This window comes from Salmo salar, chromosome 12 (genome assembly GCF_965601325.2).
Source record: "Salmo salar chromosome 12, fSalSal1, whole genome shotgun sequence".
Classification (NCBI taxonomy): domain Eukaryota; kingdom Metazoa; phylum Chordata; class Actinopteri; order Salmoniformes; family Salmonidae; genus Salmo; species Salmo salar.
Genome location: NC_138302.1, coordinates 27,741,836 through 27,748,912, shown reverse-complemented (window position 1 = coordinate 27,748,912; position 7,077 = coordinate 27,741,836). Strand labels below are relative to the sequence as shown.

At 40.3% G+C, this 7,077-nt stretch overlaps 1 long non-coding RNA gene across 1 annotated transcript; it reads left to right on the top strand.

Moving 5' to 3' along the window:
• Window positions 1-1,454: 1,454 nt before the first annotated feature.
• On the top strand, window positions 1,455-2,308 carry LOC106564699 (uncharacterized). The gene is made up of 2 exons (XR_001319521.3): window positions 1,455-1,662; window positions 1,988-2,308. It is a non-coding gene; the product is annotated as an uncharacterized LOC106564699 (long non-coding RNA).
• Window positions 2,309-7,077: the final 4,769 nt, after the last annotated feature.

Sequence of the window (7,077 nt, the reverse complement as noted above, 5' to 3'; positions counted from 1 at the left end):
AACACTCACTACCAAGTTCCATACTCCCTTTGGATTTTTAATTTTTTTATGTAACCTTTATTTAACTAGGCATATCAGTTAAGAACAAATTCTTATTTACAATGACGGCCTACCCCGGCCAAACCCGGACAATGCTGGGCCACCCTATGGGACTCACAATCATAGCCAGTTGTGATACAGCCTGGATTTGAACCAGGGTGTCTGTAGTGATGCCTCTAGCACTGAGATGCAGTGCCTTAGACCGCTGCGCCACTCGGGAGCCCTGAATGTCAGCACAAGAACTGTTTGTCGTGTCGGGAGCTTCATGAAATGGGTTGCCATGGCCGAGCAGCCGCACACAAGCCTAGGATCACCATGCGCAATGCCAAGCGTCGGCTGGAGTGGTGTAAAGCTCACCGCCATTGGAGTCCGGAGCAGTGGAAACGCGTTCTCTGGAGTGATGAATCACACTTCACCATCTGGCAGTCCAACGGACAAATATTGGTTTGGCGGATGCCAGGACAACGCTACCTGCCCCAATGTATCCTGCCAACTGTAAAGTTTGGTGAAGGAGGAATAATGGTCTGGGGCTGTTTTTCATGGTTCGGTGAAGGGAAATTTTAACGCTACAGCATACAATTACATTCTAGACGATTCTGTGCTTCCAACTTTGCGGCAACAGTTTGGGGAAGACCCTTTCTTATTTCTGCATGACAATGCCCCCGTGCACAAAGCGAGGCCCATACAAAAATGGTTTGTCGAGATCAGTGTGGAAGAACTTGACTGGCCTGCACAGCGCCCTGACCTCAACCCCATCGAACACCTTTGGGATGAATTGGAACACCGACTGCGAGCCAGGCCTAATCGCCCAACATCAGTGCCTGACCTCATTAATGCTCTTGTGGCTGAATGGAAGCAAATCTCCACAGCAATGTTCCAAAATCTCTCGGAAAGCCTTCCCAGAAGAGAGGAGGCTGTTATAGCTGCAAAGGGGCGACAAACTCCATATTAATGCCCATGATTTTGGAATGAGATGTTCGACGAGCAGGTGTCCACATACATTTACTTTTGATACTTATGTATATTTAAAACCAAATACTTTTAGACTTTTACTTAAGTGGTATTATACTGAGTGTCTTTCACTTTTATTTGAGTTAATTTCTATTAAGGTACCTTTACTTTTACTCAAGTATGACAATTGTGTACTTTTTACACCACTAGCAGTTAGTGGATTTCTGGGCAACAGGAGTCTCTGCTCATTAGTTTTAGGATGACTAATAATGGAGTTGAATACACATCTAATACGTTTAATTTTCCATTAATTGCATGGCTATTATAATTTATTAATCAGTTGCACCATAATGTCAAAATGCCTATGTAATTATATTATTAAGTTAAGTTACTGTTTTACATTTCCATTCTTTATTGATGTTATCAGTTTATTTATTTTACCCCGGAAGTTATCGTCCAACTCGTTTATTTCCTGGATTAATCCAACATGGCAGCGTCCTTGTGATTTACGATACATGTACAGTCAAGCTCCCAAAATTTTTTAAAACATGCAAATCAAAGAAGTAGTAAAGTGGAATGTACGGGTGTCTATGCTGTATGCTTTCGGTATATGGACAATGCTCGGCACATACGGATATTATCAGTACATGGGGCGCAATGAAGAAAAGCCAGGTAGGTTACTCGCGTCACAGCAGCTCAGGTAACGTTAGTTAACGCTGGCTAACTAACTAGCTAGCAGTCACAGTTTGTCTAGGTAGCTATTTATCTGAATAGCAATACCATAGCTACAGATCACATTATATTATGGACTGTTATTGAATAAGCTGCTAATGATTTCTAATGGAAGTGCTTCCAAAGATTGACAATATTGAATTTTCTTGACCTTGTTGATAAGCTCAAGCTAGACTTGTATCAGAGTTCAGCACAAATGTACCTTTTTATTAAATTACAAAATTGCATGTTTAGTCAATTCTGTGTTCATCTTATCATCCTGCAGTCAAAGAAGAGAAGGAGGAACAACCTCCAAATCCTAGAGAAGTAACTATCCAGAGTGCACACATGAAAACCACCATTGTCTACAAGGAAAACTTTGTTCCTTATTCTACAAGGATCTACAATTTTGTCAGCTCGCTCAGTCGGGACTCTGCATCTGCTGACAGCCAAGACAATACAAAGTAATGGTGAAAATTGACCTGAACTGATGCCATTGCCTGCCTAGGCTACCACATTTGAGATGTGTGTAGCAAAATACTTAGGAATTAACACTGTAAATTGTACATTGGATATATCTCTGTGTAAAATACACTGACTGAAATGATTTGTCACTTGTACAATGAATTGAAATACCACAGTATCCCTCTGTTCGAGAACCCCTCTGCAAGCCTTGAAACCCTCTCTACCTACACTGCACACGTTCTCAATGCAAAGTGTAGACAACATCTGGCTGTTGAACTTCTAGATGTGGCAGTGATAACCTGTCCTGTGCATTGCTGCTGTATTACATTCAGTCCAATCAGATTTTTGTTGCAAAATTCTGAAATAGGAGCATAACCTTTTTATACAACTAGCAGAGTGTCTGACAAGCTGGCCTATATCATGCATGATTTTCAGCACTTCAAGATTAAATCAATAAAACTTCTGTCAAATAAACTTAGTTTGTAAATGAAGTGCAACTGCTAATTCAATGTTTGCTGTTGTCTGTGTTGATCACAGTAATGTAATATCCATGTATCTGAAGACACACTACACATTAGCCTGTTATGATCTGTGGATTGTGTCTGGATGATACAATTGGGGAAGTATCAGTACCACTCGCCACTTTTTAATTGGCGACAACTGTTAGCAGTAAAATATTTAACAGTTGAAAATGTTCATGATGTGAAGAGGGAATTCAACAATTCTTGGAGGGTAGTGAAAGTTGATTTTTTTTAAAAGCCGCCTATCCCGCTGTGTTAGTTCTCCTTGCCTGCTGCGTTAGTTCTCCTATCCCGCTGTGTTAGTTCTCCTAACCTGCTACGCAAAGTCACTTCTGTCTGTAGCTGAACTCCATCTAGCCACAACCATAGAAGCCCCTGGAAAAAGCAGATGCTTCTTAAGCCATACCACCAAGAGTAACTACTACTACTTTTTAATCCCTGATGAAGGTTAAAGCCTGGTTAATAAAAATGTGTTTTTATCCACATACAGTCAGTTCCAAAATTATTGACACCCTTGATAAAGATGAACAAAAAGGACTGTATAAATTAAATAATACAAATATTGAGCTATAATATTTTATGCTAATACAATTGCTCAGCAAAAGAGGTTTTGTTTAACAAGTATATATATATTTAAGATAAAGGTTGAATTTCATCTCTCCCATGTTTTCAATACTCCAGCACCCTCTCCTTGTGAGGATAATGACACTGTGCCAACTCTGGATGGTTCTGACTTAGAATATGTGGACTGCTACAAATACCTAGGTGTCTGGTTAGACTGTAGACTCTCCTTTCAGACTCACATTAAGCATCTCCAATCCAAAATTAAATCTAGAGTCAGCTTCCTATTTCGCAACAAAGCCTCCTTCACTCATGCTGCTAAACATACCCTCATAAAACTGACTATCCTACCGATCCTTGACTTCGGCGATGTCATTTACAAAATAGCCTCCAACACTCTACTCAGCAAATTGGATGTAGTCTATCACAGTGCCATCCGTTTTGTCACCAGAGCCCCATATACAGTTGAAGTGGGAAGTTTACATACACTTAGGTTGGAGTCATTAAAACTCATTTTTCAACCACTCCACAAATTTCTTGTTAACAAACTATAGTTTTGGCAAGTCGGTTAGGAAATCTACTTTGTGCATGACACAAGTCATTTTTCCAACAATTGTTTACAGATTATTTCACTTATAATTCACTGTATCACAATTCCAGTGGGTCGGAAGTTTACATACACTAAGGTGACTGTGCCTTTAAACAGCTTGGGAAATTCCAGAAAATGATGTCATGGCTTTAGAAACTTCTGGTAGGCTAATTGACATCATTTGAGTCAATTGGAAATGTACCTGTGGATGTATTTCAAGGCCTACCTTTCAACTCAGTGCCTCTTTGCTTGACATCATGGGGAAATCAAAAGAAATCACCCAAGATCTCAGAAAAACAATTGTAGACCTCCACAAGTCTGGCTCATCCTTGGGAGCAATTTCCAAACGCCTGAACACGTTCATCTGTACAAACAATAGTACGCAAGTATAAACACCATGGGACCACGCAGCCGTCATACCGCTCAGGAAGGAGATGCGTTCTGTCTCCTAGAGATGAACATAAAAAGTAGCCTTCCACAAGCATCCCACAAGAAGTTGGGTGAATTCTTTGGGTGAAAAGTGCAAATTAATTCCAGAACAACAGCAAAGGACCGTGTGAAGATGCTGGTGGAAACGGGTACTAAAGTACCTATATCCACAGTCAAATGAGTCCTATATCTACATAACCTGAAATGCCATTCAACACGGAAGAAGCCACTGCTCCAAAACTTCCATTAAAAAGCCAGACTACGGTTTACAAGTGCACATGGGGACAAATATTGTACTTTTTGTAGAAAGGTTCTCTGGTCTGATTAAACAAAAATAGAACTGTTTGGCCATAATGACCATAGTTATGTTTGGAGGAAAAAGGGGGAGGCTTGCAAGCTGAGGGGTGGCAGCATCATGTTGTGGGGGTGCTTTGCTGCAGGAGGGACTGGTGCACTTCACAAAATAGATGGCATCATGAGGGAGGAAACTGGTGTGGATATATTGAAGTAACATCTCAAGACATCAGTCAGGAAGTTAAAGCTTGGTCGCAAATGGGTCTTCCAAATGGACAATGACCCAAAACATACTTTCAAAGTTGTGGCAAAATGGCTTTAGGACAAGAAAGTCAAGGTATTGGAATGGCCATCACAAAGGCCTGACCTCAATCCTATGGAAAATGTGTGGGCAGAACTGAAAAAGCATGTGCGAGCAAGGCCTACAAACCTGACTCAGTTAGACCAGCTCTGTCAGGAGGAATGGGCCAAAATTCACCCAACTTATTGTAGGAAGCTTGTGGAAGGCTACCTGAAATGTTTTACTTAAGTTAAACAATTTAAAGGCAATGCTACCAAATACTAATTGAGTGTATGTAAACTTCTGACCCACGGGGAATGTGATGAAAGAAATAAAAGCTGAAGTAAATCATTCTCTCTACTACTATTCTGACATTTCACATTCTTAAAATAAAGTAGTGATCCTAACTGACCTAAGACAGGGAATATTTACTAGGATTAAATGTCAGGAGTTGTGAAAAACTGAGTTTAAATGTATTTTGCTAAGGTATATGTAAACTTCCAACTTCAACTATACTACCCACAACTGCGACCTGTATGCTCTCGTTGGCTGGCCCTCGCTACATATTCATCGCCAAACCCACTGGCTCCAGGTCATCTATAAGTCTTTGCTAGGTAAAGCCCCGCCTTATCTCAGCTCACTGGTCACCATAGCAACACCCACCCGTAGCACGTGCTCCAGCAGGTATATTTCACTGGTCATCCCCAAAGCCAACACCTTCTTTGGCCGCCTTTCCTTCCAGTTTTCTGCTGCCAATGACTGGAACGAATTGCAAAAATCACTGAAGCTGGAGTCTTTTTTCTCCCTCACTAACTTTAAGCATCAGCTGTCAGAGCAGCTTACCAATCACTGCACCTGTACACAGCCCACCTGTAAATAGCCCACCCAACTACCTCATCCCCATATTGTTATTTTTTTTTTGTTGCTCTTTTGCACCCCAGTATCTCTACTTGCACATCATCATCTGCACATCTATCACTCCAGTGTTATTGCTAAATTGTCATTATTTTGCCACTATGGCCTATTTATTGCCTTACCTCCCTAACCTTACTACATTTGCACACACTGTATATAGATTTTTCTATTGTGTTATTGACTGTACGTTTGTTTATCCCATGTGTAACTCTGCATTGTTGTTTTTGTCGCATTGCTTTGTTTTATCTTGGCCAGGTCGCAGATGTAAATGAGAACTTGTTCTCAACTGGCCTACCTGGTTAAATAAAGGTGATATATATATATTTTTTTATGTAAATGTTTTATGAGATTGGAGAACACTTTGGTCGGGATCTTTGACCATTCCTCCATACAAAATCTTTCCAGATCCTTGATTTTCTTGTGTGTGCTTGGGGTTATTGTCTTGCTGGAAGATCCATTTGCGGCCTAGTTTCAGCCTCCGAATAGAGGCAACCAGGGTTTTGGCTAAAATGTCCTGGTACTTGCTAAAGTTCATGATACCGTTGACGTTAACAAGTGCCTCTAGACCAGTGGAACCAAAATAACCCCATAACATCCAAGATCCACCGCCATATTTTACACTAGTTCTGAGTTACTTTTCTGCATAGTTTTCCATGTTTCAATGCCAACACCACCACTGGTGTGTGTATCCAAAGAGCTCTATTTTCATGTCATCTGACCATAGCACCAGTTCCAATCCAAGTGCCAATGCTCTTTATCAAACTCCAGGTGGTGCTATGGTCAGATGACATGAAAATAGGCTAAGTGTCATTATCCTCGCAAGGTGCTGAAGTATTGAAAACAGGGGTGCCATTTTGACCACAATCGTTTATTTTATTACTTGTTAATTTGAAACAAAATATTTTTCTCAATTCTATTAGTATAAAATAATTTTAGCATACAATATACAGTAGCTAAGTATTTGTTTTATTTATTTTATACAGTCTTAATTTCTGCCAAAAATGTCGGTTCTGAGTGTATATCCCTTTCATACACAGACCAAAATCACACTGATTTCCCATACATGCTTTTTTGTACCAGCTTTTTTTGTATATCTGAAAGGGGTAAAAAGAAACATGGTATATTAAAAGCCACCTGAAGACCTAGTCATGATTCCTGCATTTTCACAGACCCTGTAACCAAAATACAGGTATCGGGTCTGTGTGAATGGTGCTCTGCTTTTTTTCAGGTAAATTCATTAACCTTTCCATTGTTTAACACCTCCCTAATTTGAAATACAAACAGGCCCAATGGTTTAACAACACCTTACCCGTCCAATGTGC